The sequence below is a fragment of the Bos indicus genome, chromosome 14 (assembly GCF_029378745.1).
Source record: "Bos indicus isolate NIAB-ARS_2022 breed Sahiwal x Tharparkar chromosome 14, NIAB-ARS_B.indTharparkar_mat_pri_1.0, whole genome shotgun sequence".
NCBI classification, from domain to species: domain Eukaryota; kingdom Metazoa; phylum Chordata; class Mammalia; order Artiodactyla; family Bovidae; genus Bos; species Bos indicus.
Window position 1 is genome coordinate 51,573,971 of NC_091773.1, and position 24,975 is coordinate 51,598,945.

The window sequence follows — 24,975 nt, forward strand, 5'->3', positions numbered from 1 at the left end:
AAAACAATTGTGAGAAAGAAGAATGAAGCTGGAGAATGTCAGACTATACTACAGAGCTATAATTATCAAAACAGAATAGTATTGGCAGAAAAATATACACATAAATTAATGGAACAGAATAGAAAATCCATAAATAAACTGACTCCCTTAAGTTCAATTAATCTATGAATGACCAAGGAGGCAAGAATACACAGTGGGAAAAAAAGACAGCCTTTTCAATAAATGGTGCTTGGAAAGCTTGACAGCTGCATGTAAAAGAATGAAACTTAGGAGGGGCAGGAAAAAATTAGGACTTTGGAATTAACAGATGCATACTAATATATTATTAAGTAAACAACAACTACTTACTGAACAGCACAGGGAACCATATGCACTATATTGTAATTAACTACAATGGAAAAGAATCTGGAAAACTGAATAACTGAATCACTTTGCAGTATACCCAGAAGATTGTCAAATAGATATATTTCAATAAAAAAAGAAAAAAAAAAGAATGAAACTAAAATATTTTCTAACAGTATATACAAAAATAAATTTCAGTTCAGTTCAGTTCAGTCGATTAGTCATGTCCGATTCTTTGCGACCCCATGAATCGCAGCACGCTAGGCCTCCCTGTCCATCACCAACTCCCGGAGTTCACTCAGACTCACGTCCATCGAGTCAGTGATGCCATCCAGCCATCTCATCCTCTGTCGTCCCTTCTCCTCCTGCCCCCATTCCCTCCCAGAATCAGAGTCTTTTCTAATGAGTCAAGTCTTCGCATGAGGTAGCCAAAGTATTGGAGTTTCAGCTTTAGCATCATTCCTTCCAAAGAAATCCCAGGACTGATCTCCTTCAGAATGGACTGGTTGGATCTCCTTGTAGTCCAAGGGACTCTCAAGAGTCTTCTCCAACACCACAGTTCAAAAGCATCAATTCTTCAGCGCTCAGCCTTCTCCACAGTCCAACTCTCACATCCATACATGACCACTGGAAAAACCATTGCCTTAACTAGACGGACCTTTGTTGGCAAAGTAATATCTCTGCTTTTCAATATGCTATCTAGGTTGGTCATAACTTTCCTTCCAAGGAGTAAACATCTTTTAAATTCATGGCTGAAGTCACCATCTGCAGTGATTTTGGAGCCCCCAAAAATAAAGTCTGACACTGCTTCCACTGTTTCCCCATCTATTTGCCATGAAGTGATGGGACCGGATACCATGATGTTCATTTTCTGAATGTTGAGCTTTAAGCCAACTTTTTCACTCTCCACTTTCACTTTCATCAAGAGGCTTTTGAGTTCCTCTTCACTTTCTGCCATAAGGGTCGTGTCATCTGCATATCTAAGGATGTTGATATTTCTCCCTGCAATCTTGATTCCAGCTTGTGTTTCTTCCAGTACAGCACTTTTCATGATGTACTCTGCATATAAGTTAAATAAGCAGGGTGACAATATACAGCCTTGACGTACACCTTTTCCTATTTGGAACCAGTCTGTTGTTCCATGTCCAGTTCTAACTGTTGCTTCCTGATCTGCATACAGGTTCTCAAGAGGCAGGTCAGGTGGTCTGATTTCCCATCTCTTTCAGAATTTTCCACAGTTTATTGTGACCCACACAGTCAAAGGCTTTGGCATAGTCAATGAAGCAGAAATAGATGTTTTTCTGGGACTCTCTTGCTTTTTCCATGATCCAGCAGATGTTGGCAATTTGATCTCTGGTTCCCCTGCCTTTTCTAAAACCAGCTGGAACATCAGGAAGTTCACGGTTCACGTATTGCTGAAGCCTTGCTTGGAGAATTTTGAGCATTACTTTACTAGCATGTGAGATGAGTTAAAATTGATTAAAAACAAAAATGTAAGCCTGGATTCTATAACACTTCTAGATGTTGACATAAATAGCACCCATATGTATTTGGATCTGCCATCTAGGGTAATGAAAATAAAAGCAAAAATAAACTTAAACACTTTTGCACAGCAAAGGAAAGCATAAACAAAATGAAAGACAACCTACAGAATGTGAGAAATATTTGCAAGAGATGTGACTGAAGAGAGATTAAAGTCCAAAATAAACAAATAGCTCATACAGCTCAATATTTAATAAAAAATAAATTAAAAATGAACAGAAGACCTAAATAGACATTTCTCAAAAAAAATACAGATGGCCAATAAGCACATGAAAAAATGCTCAACATCACTAATTATTAAAATAATGCAGATGAAAACTATAATATGATGACATATCACCTCATACTAGTCAGAATAGACACTGTGAAAAAGTCTAGATGATAAATGCTGAAGAATGTGTGGAGAAACGGAAACCTCCTACACTGTTTTGGGAACATATATTGGTACGACTACCACAGAGAACAGTGGGAGTTTCCTTAAAAAAATTTAAAACAGAGTCTCTACCATTTGATCCAGGAATCCCAGTCTGGGTCATAAATATGTAAAAGGCAAAACTTTAATTAAAAAAGATATTTGCACTCCAATGTTCTTAGAGACACTATTAACAATGGCCAAGGTATGGAAGAAACCTGAATATCCATTGACATATGATGGATAAAGAAGATATGATATCTTTAGTTTTGTTTTCTACAATTCCAGAGTAGATTAAGAAAAAAATGGTGAGAAAAGACTAAATGAATGAATCTGAAAGTGGTTAAGTATACTGAAATAGGAAAATATGAAATAAATATTGACAGTGACCATTTGGTAAAAATATATTTAAGTCAGTTACACTGAAAAGAATAAACATTATCTCAAAAAATCTAAGAGCTAAGACAGAGAAGAAAAATAATTTGATTAAAATAAGAAAATATTCCCTACATTGTAAGTGGTTAAATAGTAAAAAAAAAAAAAAAGCAAAAAGAATCATTAAGCAAAAGTATTTATTTCTAGATATTATTATTATAAAATAGATATATATATGTAAACACACTAAGATAAAACTTAATTTTCTTACATACTTATATCTCATTTTACTGATTTATAATTTTTTTTAAATCTAAATTTCAAAGTTTTTCATTAATTTTGACTTTTATTACTTTCTTGCTATTAATGTTTGACATTGTTTTAATCTGCTTATTATTATTCATACAATTGTGCTATAGTCATCCTATTTCTTCTTTCTTTTAAAATTTTCCTTTTTATAATGGTGGCAATATATGGGGAGCCCCCTTGCCCCAGGGGTTTTTGTAGTAATTTCTTAAGCTTCTTTAAAATTTTCCAACAATTCTAAAGTTTTATATTTAAAATTACTAGAATTTTAGATAAATCAAAGAATTTGTTGGCTTATTTCACTTGCTACCTGTTAACTTACAAGAACCTGTTGCCACAAAATTCATGATTCAACTCTGAATAAGTGTCTGCTCAAATAGAATACCTTAAAATTGCCTATTCTGACAATATATTTATACTTTAAGTACTACCTTTACACACACACACACACACACACACACACACACACATTTTCTCTTGGATAATCACTTGTTTATGCATATAGTCAGGGAAAATAATATGTATATATTCATTTATTGATTACCCACCTTTTGTCAAACACTAGTAGTGTTTAGTAAGTGAAAGTCACTCGGTCATGTCTGACTCTTTGTAACTCCAAGGACTGTATCAGTTCAGTTCAGTTCAGTTCAGTCGCTCAGTCGTGTCCGACTCTTTGCAACCCCATGAATCACAGCACACCAGACCTCCCTGTCCATCATCAACTCCAGGAGTTCACTCAAACTCACGTCCATCGAGTCTGTGATGCAATCCAGCCATCTCAACCTCTGTCGTCCCCTTTTCCTCCTTCCCCCAATCCTTCCCAGCATCAGAGTCTTTTCCAGTGAGTCAGTTCTTCGCATGAGGTGGCCAAAGTACTGGAGTTTCAGCTTTAGCATCATTCCTTCCAAAGAACACCCAGGGCTGATCTCCTTCAGAATGGACTGGTTGGATCTCCTTGTAGTCCAAGGGACTCTCAAGAGTCTTCTCCAACACCACAGTTCAAAAGCATCAATTCTTCAGCGCTCAGCCTTCTCCACAGTCCAACTCTCACATCCATACATGACCACTGGAAAAACCATTGCCTTAACTAGACGGACCTTTGTTGGCAAAGTAATATCTCTGCTTTTCAATATGCTATCTAGGTTGGTCATAACTTTCCTTCCAAGGAGTAAACATCTTTTAAATTCATGGCTGAAGTCACCATCTGCAGTGATTTTGGAGCCCCCAAAAATAAAGTCTGACACTGCTTCCACTGTTTCCCCATCTATTTGCCATGAAGTGATGGGACCGGATACCATGATGTTCATTTTCTGAATGTTGAGCTTTAAGCCAACTTTTTCACTCTCCACTTTCACTTTCATCAAGAGGCTTTTGAGTTCCTCTTCACTTTCTGCCATAAGGGTCGTGTCATCTGCATATCTAAGGATGTTGATATTTCTCCCTGCAATCTTGATTCCAGCTTGTGTTTCTTCCAGTACAGCACTTTTCATGATGTACTCTGCATATAAGTTAAATAAGCAGGGTGACAATATACAGCCTTGACGTACACCTTTTCCTATTTGGAACCAGTCTGTTGTTCCATGTCCAGTTCTAACTGTTGCTTCCTGATCTGCATACAGGTTCTCAAGAGGCAGGTCAGGTGGTCTGATTTCCCATCTCTTTCAGAATTTTCCACAGTTTATTGTGACCCACACAGTCAAAGGCTTTGGCATAGTCAATGAAGCAGAAATAGATGTTTTTCTGGGACTCTCTTGCTTTTTCCATGATCCAGCAGATGTTGGCAATTTGATCTCTGGTTCCCCTGCCTTTTCTAAAACCAGCTGGAACATCAGGAAGTTCACGGTTCACGTATTGCTGAAGCCTTGCTTGGAGAATTTTGAGCATTACTTTACTAGCATGTGAGATGAGTTAAAATTGATTAAAAACAAAAATGTAAGCCTGGATTCTATAACACTTCTAGATGTTGACATAAATAGCACCCATATGTATTTGGATCTGCCATCTAGGGTAATGAAAATAAAAGCAAAAATAAACTTAAACACTTTTGCACAGCAAAGGAAAGCATAAACAAAATGAAAGACAACCTACAGAATGTGAGAAATATTTGCAAGAGATGTGACTGAAGAGAGATTAAAGTCCAAAATAAACAAATAGCTCATACAGCTCAATATTTAATAAAAAATAAATTAAAAATGAACAGAAGACCTAAATAGACATTTCTCAAAAAAAATACAGATGGCCAATAAGCACATGAAAAAATGCTCAACATCACTAATTATTAAAATAATGCAGATGAAAACTATAATATGATGACATATCACCTCATACTAGTCAGAATAGACACTGTGAAAAAGTCTAGATGATAAATGCTGAAGAATGTGTGGAGAAACGGAAACCTCCTACACTGTTTTGGGAACATATATTGGTACGACTACCACAGAGAACAGTGGGAGTTTCCTTAAAAAAATTTAAAACAGAGTCTCTACCATTTGATCCAGGAATCCCAGTCTGGGTCATAAATATGTAAAAGGCAAAACTTTAATTAAAAAAGATATTTGCACTCCAATGTTCTTAGAGACACTATTAACAATGGCCAAGGTATGGAAGAAACCTGAATATCCATTGACATATGATGGATAAAGAAGATATGATATCTTTAGTTTTGTTTTCTACAATTCCAGAGTAGATTAAGAAAAAAATGGTGAGAAAAGACTAAATGAATGAATCTGAAAGTGGTTAAGTATACTGAAATAGGAAAATATGAAATAAATATTGACAGTGACCATTTGGTAAAAATATATTTAAGTCAGTTACACTGAAAAGAATAAACATTATCTCAAAAAATCTAAGAGCTAAGACAGAGAAGAAAAATAATTTGATTAAAATAAGAAAATATTCCCTACATTGTAAGTGGTTAAATAGTAAAAAAAAAAAAAAAAAAAAACAAAAAGAATCATTAAGCAAAAGTATTTATTTCTAGATATTATTATTATAAAATAGATATATATATGTAAACACACTAAGATAAAACTTAATTTTCTTACATACTTATATCTCATTTTACTGATTTATAATTTTTTTAAATCTAAATTTCAAAGTTTTTCATTAATTTTGACTTTTATTACTTTCTTGCTATTAATGTTTGACATTGTTTTAATCTGCTTATTATTATTCATACAATTGTGCTATAGTCATCCTATTTCTTCTTTCTTTTAAAATTTTCCTTTTTATAATGGTGGCAATATATGGGGAGCCCCCTTGCCCCAGGGGTTTTTGTAGTAATTTCTTAAGCTTCTTTAAAATTTTCCAACAATTCTAAAGTTTTATATTTAAAATTACTAGAATTTTAGATAAATCAAAGAATTTGTTGGCTTATTTCACTTGCTACCTGTTAACTTACAAGAACCTGTTGCCACAAAATTCATGATTCAACTCTGAATAAGTGTCTGCTCAAATAGAATACCTTAAAATTGCCTATTCTGACAATATATTTATACTTTAAGTACTACCTTTACACACACACACACACACACACACATTTTCTCTTGGATAATCACTTGTTTATGCATATAGTCAGGGAAAATAATATGTATATATTCATTTATTGATTACCCACCTTTTGTCAAACACTAGTAGTGTTTAGTAAGTGAAAGTCACTCGGTCATGTCTGACTCTTTGTAACTCCAAGGACTGTATCAGTTCAGTTCAGTTCAGTTCAGTCGCTCAGTCGTGTCCGACTCTTTGCAACCCCATGAATCACAGCACACCAGACCTCCCTGTCCATCATCAACTCCAGGAGTTCACTCAAACTCACGTCCATCGAGTCTGTGATGCAATCCAGCCATCTCAACCTCTGTCGTCCCCTTTTCCTCCTTCCCCCAATCCTTCCCAGCATCAGAGTCTTTTCCAGTGAGTCAGCTCTTCGCATGAGGTGGCCAAAGTACTGGAGTTTCAGCTTTAGCATCATTCCTTCCAAAGAACACCCAGGGCTGATCTCCTTCAGAATGGACTGGTTGGATCTCCTTGAAGTCCAAGGGACTCTCATGAGTCTTCTCCAACACCACAGTTCAAAAGCATCAATTCTTCGGCACTAAGCTTTCTTCACAGTCCAACTCTCACATCCATACATGACCACTGGAAAAACCATAGCCTTGACTAGACGGACCTTTGTTGGCAAAGTAATGTCTCTGCTTTTGAATATGCTATCTAGGTTGGCCATTCCAAACCCAGTAATTGAACCTAGGTCTCCCATGTTGCAAGTGGATTCTTTACCAGCTGAGCCACAAGGGAAGCCCAGTGTTCAGTAAAAAGGACAAAATTTATGACCTAATGGGGAGTGGTTTATATGAATTATTTTGCATACTAAGGAGTTCAATATTTAAATAAATGTATTTTCAGCAGCAAAAGATGTAAATAAAATCCTTTAACTCAGATGCAAATAGCTACTGGTTTGAGGACCATCTGTGCAAATATGTCATATTATAGGAGAAAAATCCTTGTAGACTTTGAAGGAGGGCTAAGGCTATGTTGAACCTTCTGGTCAATATTCCTGAGAGAGGCATGGGGTAGTATAAAGTGCTGATGTTTTGGAAACTGACATACCTAGATTCAAGCCTTATTTTACTCTTAGTCATGTGTCTATGAATAGTTAAACTATTTAAGTTTTTCCTCATTTAAAAAATTGAATAGTCATAGGATTTTTCTGCTTGATTTAAATGAAAAATATTTACTGATTGTCTAAACTAGGACATGTGTCTCTAAGTTCACTATGGTACATATTCCTTGTCTTCATGATAGTAAGAAAATATCCTCCTGCTTTTTTGGCCATTACTGATAGAATAAAGTAACCAGGGGTAGTAACAGACTAGAATTTTAGAATTCCATTTTACAGCAGGGACAGTGACTTCCATTTAGACTGGATCATTACTGAAAGATCTGGATATTAGGAGAATACAAGGACTAAAGGAATCAAGAAATTATTCAGTTTTTTAAGGAATCTCCACACTGTTCTCCATAGTGGCTCTTCAGCAGATGAATGGATAAGAAAGCTGTGGTACATATACACAATGGAGTATTACTCAGCCATTAAAAAGAATACATTTGAATCAGTTCTAATGAGGTGGATGAAACTGGAGCCTATTATACAGAGTGAAGTAAGCCAGAAGGAAAAACATAAATATAGTATACTAACGCATATATATGGAATTTAGAAAGATGGTAACAATAACCCTGTGTACGAGATAGCAAAAGAGACACTGATGTATAGAACAGTCTTATGGACTCTGTGGGAGAGGGAGAGGGTGGGAAGATTTGGGAGAATGACATTGAAACATGTAAAATATCATGTAAGAAACGAGTTGCCAGTCCAGGTGCCATGCACGATACTGGATGCTTGGGGCTAGTGCACTGGGACGACCCAGAGGGATGGTATGGGGAGGGAGGAGGGAGGAGGGTTCAGGATGGGGAACACATGTATACCTGTGGCAGATTCATTTTGATATTTGGCAAAACTAATACAATTATGTAAAGTTTAAAAATAAAATAAAATTAGAAAAAAAAAAAAGAAAAAAAAAAGAAATTATTCACTTAAATATTTTTCTACAGCCTTTGTTTCCCAGATAAACTCTTGAAGCAAAAGCATAAAACGGAAGTCAGAATTCTCTTTTCCTTTACTTACCATTTCAAGAAGAAGCAAATATTAATCTCAAATTATTAGGAAAAAAGTTCCTTTAGGAATCGGGCCTTAACATTCACTAACCCAAATTCAGGCTGTTCTCTTCCAGTAGAAATAAACAAAATGGCATTAATTCCTATATGGTATAGTATATCAACATTACAAAGCAGCGTTTTCCTTTGTCCTGACCTGTTTGAGAATTTGAGCCACCAGCTCTAATTTCTTCAGAGATAGTCCATGATTTTAAATGACCTTTGATGACAGATTCTTTTTTTATAGTACAATTTAGTCATGTACATTAAAGTCAGGGATGAAGGTAGATTTTGATTTATCCTTCCATGTGGCATATGTGAATAAGTTTGTGAGGCTTGTTTTTTTCTCTGATTTATAACAGGAATGAACAAAAGTCCAAACAAAGCTAGAATCCAAAGCATGATCAGTTTAAAAAGGCTTAAAGAGAGGGAAGGATGAATTAGAAGTTTGGGATCAACAGATACATGCTACTATATATATATGTCTAAGGGGAATCAGTGGCTCAAAGGTAATGAATCCACCTGTAGTGCAAGAGGCATAGGAGATGCCGGTTCAATCCCTGAATCTGGAAGATCCCCTGGAGAGGGAAATGGCAACCCTCTCCAGTATTCTTGCTTGGAAAATCTCATGGACAGAGTAGCCTAGCGGACTATAGTCCATAGGGTCTCAAAGAGTCAGACATGATTGAACAACTAAAGACAGGAACGTGTGTGTGTGTGTTTGTGTGTGTGTGTGTGTGTGTATGTATGTATATATGTATCTATAGACGTGTATATATGCTATTGATATATATATGTATGTATATGTATGTTATAGACATATATACGTGTATATATGTTATTGATAGATAACAAGGATCTATTTTATAGCACACAGAACTGTATTCAATATCGTGTAATAAGCTGTAATGGGAAGAATCTTAAAATGAAAATGTGTGTGTGTGTGTGTGTGTGTGTAACAGAATCACTTTGCTGTGTACCCGAAACTAACACAACACTGTAAATCAACTATACTTCAATTAATTTTTTTAAAAAGGCTGAAATTAAATGCATTGGAAAGAATTCTGTTATTTTAAGTAAAATCTCCCTTTCTGATTGGTCAAAAATATATTTAATCTTATTTATGTTTTAAATAATATGTGTCATCTGTTTCTTTCCTTTTTTATTAAAGTGAAATTCTCTACCACAGCCCTTTCCTCACTCTTTACTTCATCCTCCATAACAAAATATAGGTAGGGTTTAAATCTAATAATTAAGAGTACTTTTTCCATCTAAGACGTATGCTAAAACCTTTAAAATCCTCACAAAATTCTTGAAATTATTGTAAAACTTATGGATGAAGAACCTGAAACTTAAAATATGAATCATCCTCTCTGTCACTGAGCTAGTATATGCCAGAACTGAAATATGAAACCTGGTCTTCACCCTGATATCACATTACTGAAAATGAGTGTCATTTCTTCCCTAATGCATTGCAAGTCTTGGATTTTCATCCCAAATACTGTAAAATAAACAGGTAAAACATAGACTTGACTATTCTACTGCTTATCATTACACAAAAGACAGAGCAAGATGATTTGCTTTTGTCTGGGATTTTGGTTTATAGACAAGAAAGAACAGAGCAAAAGTCTCCATGCTTTTCAGATTTGCACACCTATCAGGAAAAAATTGAGCATGCATGGTCAATATAAGTTTGCTTAATTGTTCATTCATTTATAAAGTATCTGTGTATGTATACAGATATTTAATATTATATAAAGTATGTGACAACATAATATATATTATAAAATATTACAATAATATATTATACAGACTCTTTGCGACCCCATGAATCGCAGCACGCCAGGCCTCCTTGTGCATCACCAGCTCCCGGAGTTCACTGAGACTCACGTCCATCGAGTCAGTGATGCTATCCAGCCATCTCATCCTCTGTCGTCCCCTTCTCCTCTTGCCCCCAATCCCTCCCAGCATCAGAGTCTTTTCCAATGAGTCAACTCTTTGCATGAGGTGGCCAAAGTACTGGAGTTTCAGCTTTAGCATCATTCCTTCCAAAGAAATCCCAGGGCTGATCTCCTTCAGAATGGACTGGTTGGATCTCCTTGCAGTCCAAGGGACTCACAAGAGTCTTCTCCAACACCACAGTTCAAAAGCATCAATTCTTCAGCGCTCAGCCTTTTTCACAGTCCAACTCTGACATCCATACGTGACCACAGGAAAAACCATAGCCTTGACTAGACGAACCTTTGTTGACAAAGTAATGTCTCTGCTTTTGAATATGTTATCTAGGTTGGTCATAACTTTCCTTCCAAGGAGTAAGCGTCTTTTAATTTCATGGCTGCAGTTACCATCTGCAGTGATTTTGGAGCCCAGAAAAATAAAGTCTTGACACTGTTTCCCCATCTATTTCCCATAGCAATACTAATAAATCATATGCATTTTGCACGTGATATAGAGACTACTGATTCTAAATTTTGTGAATTTGATTCATAATTTCAGCTATGTAATATCTTCTAAACCTTACTGGTGTCTTAGTGAAGAGTTTGAGGAAATGCATTATAGCATTCAGTTGAAAGAACAGCAGGCTATTTTTGTCCCTCATCCCTTGTATGTTATTTGGATTTTAATGACATTGAACAACATTTTGATGTACTTGAAACTTAAAATAGAAATATAACTCTTTTCTAGAATAATTTTATGGTTTTATTGTTGCAAACTAGAAGTGACCTAAGAAATTGCCAACATCCTTTGGATTGTCGAAAAAGTGAGAGAGTTACAGAAAAACATCTACTTCTGTTTATTGACTAGGCCAAAGCTTTTGACTGTGTGTATCATAACAAAATGTGGGAAATTCTTAAAGAGATGAGAATACCGGACAACCTGACCTGCTTCCTGAGAAATCTGTATGCAGGACAAGAAGAAATAGAACTGGACATGGAACAACAGATTGGTTCCAAATTGGGAAAGGAGTAGGTCAAAGCTGTATATTGTCACTGTGCTTATTTAACTTATATACAGAGTACATCATAAGAAATGCTGGGCTGGATGAAGCACAAGATGGAATCGAGATTGCAGGGAGAAATATCAATAACATCAGATATGCAGGTGACACCACCCTTATGGCAGAAAGTGAAGAAGAACTAAAAAGCATCTTGATGAAAGTGAAAGAGGAGAATGAAAAAGTTGGCTTAAATCTCAACATTCAGAAATCTAAGATCATGGCATCTGGCAATGGCACCCCACTCCAGTACTCTTGCCTGGAAAATCCCATGGATGGAGGAGCCTGGTGGGCTGCAGTCTATGGGGTCGCTAAGAGTCGGACACGACTGAGCGACTTCACTTTCACTTTTCACTTTCATGCATTGGAGAAGGAAATGGCAACCCACTCCAGTATTCTTGCCTGGAGAATCCCAGGGATGGGGGAGCCTGGTGGGCTGCCGTCTATGGGGTCACACAGAGTCGGACATGACTACTGAAGTTACTTAGCAGACAGCATATTAAAAAGCAGAGACATTACTTTGCCAACAAAGGTCCATCTAGTCAAGGCTTTGGTTTTTCCAGTAGATGTGAGAGTTGGACTATAAAGAAATCTGAGTTCTGAAGAATTGATGCTTTTGAACTGTGGTGTGGGAGAAGACTCTTGAGAGTCCCTTGGACTGCAAGGAGATCCAACCAGTCCATCCTAAAGGAAATCAGTCCTGAATGTTCATTGGAAAGACTGATGCTGAAGCTCAAACTCCAATACTTTGGTCACCTGATGTGAAGAACTGACTCATTTGAAAAGACCCTGATGTTGGGAAAGACTGAAGGCAGGAGGAGAAGGGGATGACAGAGGATGAGATGGTTGGATGGCATCACTAACTCAATGAACATGAGTTTGAATATGCTCTGGGAGTTGGTGATGGACAGGGAAGCCTGGTGTACTGCAGTCCATGGGGTCACAAAGAGTTGGACATGACTGAGAAACTGAACTCAAGAAACAGCACATCCACCTACTTATTTATTGCCAAAAAATGTAGCTTGTTAAAATAAAATCTAATCAAGCCAAAGCACTGTGTTTGGTATATATTTACTGATACCTAAATAGTTTATATCTAAAGACTTTAGATTATCAATTATATGATTGTATGTTTTTTACTCATTGTGGAAGATACACCAGGAAAACAGACAGTTTACAAATAATTGTTGTATGAACACTTTATTACAATAACTTACTAAGTTGTACTATGTTAAAGAACATTCAAGTGAAACTTACAGTTGGTCTTCTCTATGGTACATAATTTTGTCTTGTCAAGCAACACTTTGTCTGTATGATAGAATAGATCCAGGGTATTTCCTAGAGTTGCAGAGATAGGATGGTTTCAGTGACAGTGCTGTAATTCCTCTCTCAAAACAGAGGGGAATAAAGTCCTAATCTGTGGAGTGTTCCAGTTCCATAGTCAACCAAACTAGTAACCTGTCACTGAATATGAAGAGATGTGCAAGTTCTCACAAGCTGGACCAGGAGGCTCCACCTCACCATTGGATAGCTGTATTTTCTTCTTTTATTAAATACCATTTACTAGTTTCATTAATGACTTAGTTTTATCCTATAGTATTATTAATAAGAATATCATATACTTTTGAAGAGTAAGGTAGAGCTTAAATAAATTAAGAAGAAATGTGTCTTTTTAAAGAATCTCAAGTTTTGTGTACCTTGTTTATTATTACCTTATAGGTTTCTTGCTCTGTAAAACATGTTAAGTAGATCATACATTAAACAAAGTGAAACATAAAAAAACAAAACAATTTATACATACTTTTTAGCAAAATGAAAAAAGTGGGAACCTGTTGATGCATACTAGTTATATTCATAAATTTATTTTTAATTCAATCCACCTTATCAAGGGCTACTTTTAGTAATTACCTTAGCTGCTTAACAGTGTTTGAGGATGAAGAAAAAAAATGTTGTCATGTAAAGCTATTGAAATGATTTAAAAATACTGATTATACTAAGCCTCTACCATTATAATTGTCATTTAAGCAGTGAATTTTAGATAACTACTTTAAATATTACAAAATATGAGTATTTGACTCTATTAATATACCATTAAAATTAATACTTCCACGATATTATATTTATTATTTTTTTTGCTTTAAAAATCTATAAACATAAATTACATCTAAAGAGAGTAGGATATCTTCACCTAAACAAATGCAGTGGAAGGATGTTGGGTTTGTAAACACATCTTTCCAGTAAATAAAGAGGTGAAAATGCTGTGACATAGGTCAATAATTTCCAGACTGATTTATTGAGCACAGCAGGTGGCTAATTATCAACCTTACAAGATGGTGTCCCTGAGCAGTGTGCTTATTTTCTAGGTCAGGGTTTTAGTTTTCAAAGGAAATCAAGTGTATACATAAGTAGTGAGTCTGACATAGATTGAGTTGCATTTTCATCACCAAATTAAATATAAATCTGATAATGCAAAAAATATATATATATATACTAAATATTGAACATGCTATTTTCAGTATAAAATGTAACATATATTTTAAATCAGTAGAGTTTTCAAATGAATATCCATGCAGTGAAGATATTCTTTGACTAAATAACTTTAGCCCCACAGCAATTAACAATATCAGTTGGATAAAAAGTAGGATGGACAGCAGAATTTGTTGTTCCATCGCTAAGTCATGTCCAACTCTTGGCGACACCATGGACTGCAACATGCCAGACTTACCTGTCCTTCACTACCTCCCAATGTTGGCTCAAGTTCATGTTCATTGAGTTGCTATGCCATCTAACCATCTCATCCTCTGCCACCTTTTCTCCTTTTGCCTTCAATCTTTCCCAGCATCAGTGTCTTTTCCAATGAATTGGGTCTTTGCATCAGGTGGCCAAAGTATTGGAGCTTCAACTTCAGCATCAGTCTTTCCAATGAATATTCAAGGTTGATTTCCTTTAGGAAAGGAAGGCAGAATATTCTGTCCTTATTGTACAAATTGAAGGGATTTAGGAAAATCTGAATTCTAACCTCAATTAATCATTATAAGATATATGGCTTTGTTTACTTTTGTCATTACCTTTCTTTTCAGATTTATGAAAACAGTCAAAATTTTATTCAAATTATTTCCTTCTTAAAAGTTGGCCTTTAACAATATGACAATCAGAATCCACTAAATATGTAATAAAGTATACCTACTTTCATATTTATGTATGTAAACTACCTCCAAAAGAAGAAAATACTTTTGTGTAGCTTCAGATGAATTCAGTGAACACAGTTTTGCAAAACAAATTCCCAGACCACAGGTTTGGGAATAAGTGTGAATATGTATATGTATTTCTTGAAGAAATGCCAATGACTACATAGTGAATGTTATCTGTATGAAAACAACTTGAATGCTTGGGGTCAGATTAATAAGGATAGATCACTAAAAGTATCTAAAGGCTAAGTAGGGAACAGATACATTTAAAAGTAGGCATATAATAACTGAAAATAGTTAAAAATAGAAAGTAATGCAAAATAGTAGAACAATAATATTAAAAAGAAGCATTTTAAAACAAATTGTTTAATAGGTGTTTTTAATTACTTTTCAACTTTAAATAAATGGAATGGTAAGGAACTATGTTTCATCAACTACATATATATACATATATATGTATATATATGTGTGTGTGTGTATATATATATATATATATATATATATATAGTTAATTACAGTTGCAATTGTTAGATATCTGCCTAAAGAGAGAATTCTTGGGTTTATATCAGATTTATGGATGAGTGTACATCTACATATCTTAAGATAAAGTATTTAAAATTTTGTTGATACTTTTACAGTGTGTTTGATACCCCACTAACTTTTCATTAACTATTTGTGTGTCCCAATTATACTAAGTAAATGTGCTTATCAAATATCAAGAATACATGAAAACTAAACCAGTTGTTCAAAAAAGCAGGAGTTCCAGAAAAACATTTATTTCTGCTTTATTGACTATGCTGAAGCCTTTGACTGTGTGGATCACAATAAACTGTGGAAAATTCTGAAAGAGATGGGCATACCAGACCCCCTGATGTGCCTCTTGAGAAACCTGTATGAAGGTCAGGAAGCAACAGTTAGAAATGGACATGGAACAACAGACTGGTTTCAAATAGGAAAAGGAGTACATCAAGGCTGTATATTGTCATCCTCCTTATTTAACTTATATGTAGAGTATGTAATGAGAAATGCTGGGCTGGAAGAAGCAAAAGCTGGAATCAAGATTGCAGGGAGAAATATCAATATCCTCAGATAGGCAGATAACACGACCCTTATGGCAGAAAGTAAAGAGAAACTAAAGAGCCTCTTGATGAAAGTGAAAGAGGAGAGTGAAAAAGTTGGCTTAAATCTCAACATTCAGAAAACGAAGATCATGGCATCTGGTTCCATCACTTCATGGCAAATAATGGGGAAACAGTGGAAATAGTGGCTGACTTTATTTATTTATTTTTTTGACTCCAAAATCACTGCAGATGGTGACTGCAGCCATGAAATTAAACGATGCTTACTCCTTGGAAGGAAAATTATGACCAACCTAGACTGCATATTAAAAAGCAGAGACATTACTTTGCCAACAAAGGTCTGTCTAGTCAAGGCTATGGTTTTTTCAGTGGTCATGTATGGATGTGAGAGTTGGGCGATAAAGAAAGCTGAGCACCGAAGAATTGATGCTTTTGAACTGTGGTGTTGGAGAAGACTCTTGAGAGTCCCTTGGACTGCAAGGAGATCCAACCTGTCCATCCTAAGAGAAATCAGTCCTGGGTGTTCATTGGAAGGACTGATGTTAAAGTTGAAACTCTAGTATTTTGGCCACCTGATCGGAAGAGCTGACTCATTTAAAAAGACCTTGCTGTTGGGAAAGATTGAAGGCAGGGGAAGGGGACGACAGAGGATGAGATGGTTGGATGGCATCACCGACTCAATGGACATGAGTTTAGGTAAACACCATTTGGTGATGGACAGGGACGCCTGGCGTGCTGCGACTCATGGGGTCACAAAGAGTCAGACACAACTGAGCGACTGAACTGAACTGAACTGAAACCAGTTGTTTAAAATTAAATTTTGAGAAAAGTCCGTTTGAAATGTATGAACAGTTAATTCCATCTGTTTCTTTCCCATCAATTCCAAACTATAGGAAACTATCAGTTTGTTTGTTTCCTGTCTCTGCCTCATATTTCCTTTCCTCCTTAATTCCTAGAACCTCACCTAGGACTTAATTCTCAAACTGACAAATTTGCTCTGCATTGTGATTCAAACAGTTCTGTTGGATGACTAGTATCCATGTGGGTGATGGTCCCTCCAACACTCTAGTACAGTCTATTTGACACTGAAGTTCATCCTGTACATAAAGCTGATGCAGAAACCCCTGAAGTAATAAAGATGTTTCAGGGAGGGAGTACCTTCCAAAATATAAGAATAGCTTGCACAGGATTCCAAACAATAGACACCAGGGAAATGTAAGAGAACTGAGGAGAAGCAGTCCTAGAGATGAAAAGAAGTAACAGTTATGGACTCATGGACGAGAAGAGAAGGAGGTATTTGAGTTCCAGGGGGGCAACTGCACATTTTTTGCATTATCATTTGGTACAATCTCTTTTTCTTCCTTGTTCATTTTTTAAAAACAAATATAATGATATTTCTTTATAATATATGGTACTTCTTATGAAGTATATGATTACTGTAGTTTAAAAGCAAAGATTTTAGTAGGCACAAATAAATAGTAGAAGTATCACAATTTTTTCTGTGGTTAATTCTATTTTGTAACCAATTAAGTAAGCTCAGGTTTATGGTATTTCTGTTAAGGATCTGAAGCTCTGAGTCTCACATAAACCTTGGCAAGAAAACAAGGCCCTGTAGTCTTTATAACCTACTGCTAGGTTAATTACCCTTAATTAACTTGTATATCTTATTAAAAGCAAAAAATGTTACACTTCACTCTATCTTCTGCTGAGTCCCTAGCTGCTTCCCAGATATGTCTTCTGCTTTCCTCTGCAGTTCAAATAGAAAATTCCTGTTTCTGTTTTCAATGTAAATGTTGCCAATAGAAACCTGGAAGCAAAGGTGATACCCCGGATCTAAATCCGTTTCTCTCTTTGTTCTCTGTATGTCAGACCTTTTAAAGAATAACTGATGTTTCCAAAGTGATTCATGGTTCAAAAATTCAAGTTAGTTAGCATGTAATATCACATCTTCCATACATCTACTATCTCAGGTTCTTTTCACATTTCAGCCAGTAGCCACTTTTAAAATTTAATAAGAGACAAAGGGATTTCAAACACAATTTTCAGTAGTAGTTTTCTTTCAGTCAATTAGTAGTTAGCAAAAATAGCAGCAGGGAAAATTGTGTCTAATTTATATATTTATTGTCTTGTAACAAAAGCAGTATCTATAAAGTAGGAGGGGAAATGGGTAGACTGATGATTATGGATGTAGGATGCAATAATTGAAGGATAGCTATTATCAGGGCATGATGATCAGACAGTTCTATATGGTGCCAAATCAGAAACAAATCTTTCCATTTGCCAAGTGTTAGATTTATGTCTCAAAACACAAATCTGATATATTTTGTTTCATGCAGTGATGGGAATGAAAATGTAGGGTTATAACCACAAATTAGATAGAATCTGACACAAAATAAAATTATCTAGTTTGCTTTGAGTTACCTAGAGAGATGAACCTTTGTGCTTTTACTGTTAATTTCTAAACTATTTAAATTTTTTAACCATTATGAATGTCCCTGGGGAGTCATAAGTAGACTCTGTGCTATGTATTATAAAGCATTAATGTTGCATTATGCAATTTCTTGAATAAATTTGCTAATTTCCAGTTGATTACAACTCTCCTTACCTTTTGCTATGGTAGCTATAATGTAATTTGTTAGGTATTATTTGAGAATGCCTCTAAATCATTTATGGAAGTCTATATTATCTCCAGTGTGCTTTAATTTAAAAAAAAAAACAAAACCTCTATTTCATTGTGTAGAATTTTTTTGTACATAGCATTAAATTTTTAAATTGAAAACCAACCATAGAGAAAAAGTGTAATTTTTGGCTTATTCAGTATTTTCAAATAAGTGAACCCATAAGAAGACACTGGATTGTAGGTATCACTAGGGAAGCTACTTCTTTACATTTATAAAATCAGTTTAATTAAAGTAGAAATAGTACCGAAGGGAACATTTGACCATAAAATTGTAATATAAATATGTCAATGTTATTTTTTAATCAACTCAGCATGTTTAAGCATATCATTTTAATTATGCATGTTTTTAGCATTGATATTTGAATGGAAACAACTGAATTTACATATTCTAGATCATATGTCAGTATTAGACAAACTGGACTTAACTAGACAGCTTTATTTCCAATATTTCTCTCTGTTACTCTGGATTAGAAGTTGTTTTTTTTTCCTTGTTGGTTTGAAAGAAAAAGCACTCAAAGACAGACATCTAAGAGATTCGCCTAGAACCAGCAAGAGAACTTGCATGACCGAGAATAAACCTTGGCTATTTAAAGCCCTTGAAACAGTAAAGTTATTTGTTACTAGTCTAGTCTATCGGAGAAGGCAATGGCACCCCTCTCCAGTACTCTTGCCTGGAAAATCCCATGGACGGAGGAGCCTGGTAGGCTGCAGTCCATGGGGTTGCTAGGAGTCAGACACGACTGAGCGACTTCACTTTCACTTTGCACTTTCATGCATTGGAGAAGGAAATGGCAACCCACTCCAGTATTCTTGCCTGGAGAATCCCACGGACAGGGGAGCCTGGTGGGCTGCTGTCTATGGGGTCACACAGAGTCGGACACGACTGAAGCAACTTAGCAGTCTAGTCTATTCATATAATATAATGCTTGAATTTTATTTAGAGTATAGCTGTTTCATTAAATTTTTAACTGGAAATATTTAAAGCTCATGCCATATACTAATGGAATACAGAATATCTGGTGTTCTAAACTAGCTAATATTTCAGAGGAAATTAGTTTACTGATTAAAAATAATAAAAACAAAGAAATTAGATCATTATTTTCAAGTATTCCTGATAAAATATGATGAAATTTATTTCAGAGAAGCTTGTGTACCTAATTATATGAATTTTCAATGGAATTTTAGTATTTTAACCACAGTATTTCCATATCAATAAAACTGTTTATTTTTGTGACACTGGGTTCAGTTTGAAGAAATCACTATCAAATTATTAAAATATTCTACTTAATAGGTAAAAAAAGCTCAGTTTGTTTAGTGATTCCATAATAGGAAAAACAATATGAGGAAATTTTATTAAGTTTTTGCTTACGATGTGTTAACAAAATGTGTATTACTATTTAGTTCATTACTTCAGCTATCAACCAAAAAGAGCACTGTTTTATATTTTTTTAATTTCATATCCTACATACTCAGCCTTGAAGTACTTAATTCTATTCACTCCTCTACATTTAAAAGTAGTGGTTGTTTTGAAGTAGTTATTATATATGTAAGTAGGAGGATACAATTTTAAAAACTTTCATTTTAGTTATGGAACTTTGAATTCTTGGTTGTCTTCATGTGTAGATATTTTCTTTCATCTTTATTAATATTACTTATAACTGAAAATTCTCATATGGCTATTTAAATGAAATTATTCCTTGATAAATTCATTGTGTCTTTTCTAATTTATGATTTGAGTAATAATACATGATGATTATATGACCCAAATTCAAGTTCTTAATATTATTAAGCTAAATATTTATGAGTTGTTATAAATCCATCATCTAGTAACTTTTAGATTAGAGACAATCTAACTTTGTTGTCACAGATTGCCTGGTGAATATACATTTTTTTGAGTGAAATAAAAAACCTAAATTTTCTTTTTAAAGTATAAATTAATGTTAAAGTTTCTATTCAGTTCATTGTTAAGAAAATTGTTTAAATTGGATTCTATACTACTATGCAGTTCTAAGATCAATGATAAAGATAGACAAGCTCTCTGCTTGCTTGGATCTGATGTTCTAAAGGAAGGGCTTCTGAAATTACTATATTAGTAAATAAAGGAAACAGCTTCAAAAGCAGAAAAAATGTAAATATTAAAGTAGCATAATGTGCTAGAGTGGGAAGGGTGTGTTACGGTCAACCAACTACAGTTATGTGCGTGCCTGTATGCTCAGTCATGTCCCACTCTTTGTGACCCCTTGGATGGTATCCCAGCAGGCTCCTCTGTCCATGGCATTCTCTAGGCAAGAATACTGGAGTGGGTTGCCTTTTCCTACTCCAGGGGATCTTCCGAGTCTCCTGTGTTTCCTGCATTGGCAGACAGATTCTTTACTACTGCGCCACCTGGGAAGCCCAGTATAGTTATATTTGAGGACTGAATTCTTGATTGAATAATGAAGATGAGGCTAACTAACCAGAGGACCACCTGGGGAAATGGCATTCAAGCTCAGCGAATGTTAAGTGCAAAGGCCATGTGATGGCAAATAATTTCCCATGTTTAAGGGAAAAGAAACAGTGAGACTAAAGTATGGTGAAGGTAAAGTTGCTTTGTATGAGATGAGTGAGAAGGGTGGATGAAGACCAGAATTTCTAGGCCTTCTGAGGACTGAGTAAGGAGTCAAAATTTAATTCAAGGTTAATGAAAAGTAAAGCTTGGTAGTGACATGTCAGTTGGAAAAAGAATGCTTTGGCTACTGGATAAGAAGCAGTTTGTAAGAATGCTTGGTAGAATCAAAAAAAGGGACTACTGCATCGTCTGTGTGAGAACATAGGCACCTGTCTGTTATCATAAGAGCAGAAATTTTAAAAAATGAACAAATTTAGGATGGATTTTAGAGGCAGAAGAAGATTTGCAAATTCATTGGGATTCTAGGAGTGAGGAGAATAAAGAATTAAAAGATGACACTTAAATGTTTGACAGACTCATGAGTGATGGTGCCATTTGATGTGACGTATTGAGGAATAGGGGTTTCCTGATGGTGGCTCAGTGGTAGAGAATCTACCTGTGATTCAGGAGAGGCAAGAGACTCAGAAGATCCCCTGGAGAAGGAAATGGCAAACTACTCCAGTATTCTTGCCTGAGAAATTCTATAGACAAAGGATCCTGGCAGGCTACAGTCCCTGGGGTTGCAAAGAGTTGGACACGACTGAAGTGACTGAGCATGCACATACACACTTAAGAATAGAGGAAAGACATACTTGTGAAGAGGACATTAAAAATTCTGATATGGAGAGGGGTTGGGGTGGGGGTGTTGGGGCGGCTGCAGTGGGCAGCAGTCTTGAGGAGACGATTTCTCAGGTCCTCTGGCAGACCTCCTCCCCTCCCCAGCTGCAGAGGCCCTTAGGGTACTGGGACCTGGCCTGTGGAACATCAAGAGATTACTGCCCACGGAGAACTCCAAGTTCTGTTCAAACTTGTATTGGTTGGTGCTGGTGATACTGAAAGAATACATTCGTGCAAGGTCATCTGACTGGTGAATTTGAGAAGTAAATTGTTGAGGTCCATCTCCTTGTGCTCCATACCAACAGAGGACCAATTAAGTTCAATGTATGGGATACAGCTGGTCAGGAGAAATTTGGTGAACTGAGAGTTGGCTATTATATCCAAGCTCAGTGTGCCATTATTATGCTTGATGTAACATCGAGTTACGTACAAGAATATGCCTAACTGGCACAGACATCTGATAGGACTGTGTGAGAACATCCCCATTGTGTTGTGTGGCAATGAAGTGGATATTAAGGACCAAAAGATTAAGGCAAAGTCAAGTTGTCTTCCACAGAAAGAAGAATCTTCAGTACTATGACATTTCTGCCAAAAGTAACTAAAACTTTGAAAAGCCCTTCCTCTGTCTTGCTAGAAAACTGATCAGAGACCCTAACTTGGAATTTCTTGCCATGCCTACTCTCATCCCACCAGAGGTGGTCAGAGACCCAGCCTTGGCAGTGGCTATACAAGCACAATTTAGAGGTTGCTCAGACAGATGCTTTACTGTGAGAAAGTGAAGCTGGGGCCCAACATCCGAAGTCTAATTTTATAGGCAACTTTCCTGTGATATCAGTGGTGCCGTGTGTTTGCCATTTTATTATATAGGGAAACAGAACATGTGCTTCATCTTTGGACGCTGAAGAAAATGGACAGGCTTTGGAGTGAATATGGAAGTTACAAAACTATCTTCATTGTTTGGACCTGCATATTTAGGTGTTTCGAAACACAGCTGTTTCTTCTTTGAGTTTCAGATATAAGACTGCTATAGTCACATGACATATTGAGAGGTGGAATCTTGTTTTTGTCATTCCCATTCCTTTTTGTTTTGAATCAGAATAAAGTTGTATTTCAAATATCTTAAAAAAAAATTCTGATTCAGAGTTTGAGTTTAAGACACGTATTTGAAACCCAAGTGGGGGTGTTGAGTAGAAAGTTTGGATATGGTAGGTAGCATTGAAAAACAGGCAGCACTTGGACATGGACAATGGGATTGTTGCTTTAGGTTCTGCTTTGGCATACTGCCACGTGATGTCCAACTGCTGCCTTCGTTTCTGCTGTCGTTGAATTTTTTTTCCTAATAATGACATTCAGCAATGTTTTGATATTCTGCACTGATGACTGCTGCCACTTGGTCTCTCTAAGCATAAGCATTGTGTCCCCCAAACACTGTTTCCTCTGCTCTGGATTTAATTTTGGTGGATTATCAGAGGTCTGCCACATCCTCTCTGATACTCCATGAGAGATATGAACCTTGTGATGTTTGGAAGTATTTTCCTTCTTAATTATCTGTAAAAGCTCAAGCTCTCCTAGGACAACACATACTGCCTCTCAAAGGAGCCATGGTAAATTGCACTGATACTGCTAAGGGGTTGAGAATATTAGGATGAGAAGGGACTTTGACATTCTTGGAGTTCAGCTTATTGACTTTTTGTTGCAGGAAACTGTAATGAGGATGATAAGAGGTATATGAAAGATAATGTTGGTATAATATATAAAGACATTTAAATAAAATATAAACTATATTATGGGTTATAACTTTATGAAGAAAAATAAAACAGGGGAAAACGACAGTGCAGTGAGGAGATAAAATTTTAGACATAGTGTTCAGCATTTATACCAAGAAGGTGTGGCAGGGAGAGTGAAGGAGAAAGCCTTGAAGGTACATTGGAGAAGGCATTCCAGGATAAAGGATTACTGCTGCTAAGTCACTTCAGTGTGTCCGACTCTGTGCGACCTCATAGACGGCAGCTCACCAGGCTCCTCTGTCCATGGGATTCTCCAGGCAAGAACACTGGAGTGGGTTGCCATTTCCTTCTCCAATGCATGAAAGTGAAAAGTGAAAGTGAAGTTGCTCAGTCGTGTCCGACTCTTAGCGACCCCATGGACTGCAGCCCACCAGGCTCCTCCATCCATGGGATTTTCCAGGCAAGAGTACTGGAGTGGGGTGCCATTGCCTTCTCCAAAAGGATTACTAAGGATTACTAAGTGCTAGAATCTTGGTGCCCCTCTAGAGCCATTTAAGTAAAGCCCTTCCATTCCCTCTGGAATGGAAGCCCATCTGGAATGGGTTCAAGAGGAAAAGTTAGACAACAAATGAAAAAAGTATGTACAGAGAGTTCTTTCTAAGAGTCATTTTGAGGGGAAGTAGAAAAATGGAGCTGCAGGAAAACAGAGCATGCTAGTTGTGGGATGTCTCAATAAGAGTGTAAATAATTTGATTGAAAGTAAATATTTTATATTCTGAGAGTAAAAATGAATATTATATAATAATATTTTAATATAATATACCTGAAATATATTTTATTGTTTGTTCCAAGTTGATTCAGGTAAATGGCTTTCAAACCTCCTTTTTTAATTGTGGCAATGTAGAATATTTATGTTGTAGTCATAATACCCAACCCTATTATAAGTAACTGAGGTAAATTGTGCCAAATTACTAGAAATATTTCTAGTAAAATCTATCTCTAAATTCTCATGTGAAAGTAAGTTTAGAGTAAAGACCTTAAAAAATTCTCTTTTTTTACCTTTTTTTTTTTGCTGACATATCATGTTATCACACTTTCTCTTTTCCTTGATGAGAAAAAATTGGTTTATTTTTCTTGAAGGTTAGGTGTTGACCCTTAATGTAATTCAACATACATTTATGGAACACTTGTTATGTGCTTGTGCTATAAACACTGAATTTCAAATGAAGACCCAGCCTTCAGGAAATTATAGTATAGTTCAATGGCCAAGTTGGTTGTTAGTGTTTTCACAAATACAGAATTTTCTTTGAAGTTAATATATAAGACGTTCAAATTCTTCTAACATGAATTTGAATTAT

The 24,975-nt window shown here is 35.8% G+C and overlaps 1 protein-coding gene and 1 pseudogene across 7 annotated transcripts in view; both read left to right on the forward strand.

Moving 5' to 3' along the window:
* Positions 1 to 24,975, forward strand: part of CSMD3 (CUB and Sushi multiple domains 3) — a 1,461,887-nt gene that overhangs the window by 466,824 nt on the left and 970,088 nt on the right. The gene's annotated exons all lie outside the window — the stretch shown is intronic.
* Positions 5,337 to 24,043, forward strand: LOC139186985 (GTP-binding nuclear protein Ran-like; annotated as a pseudogene).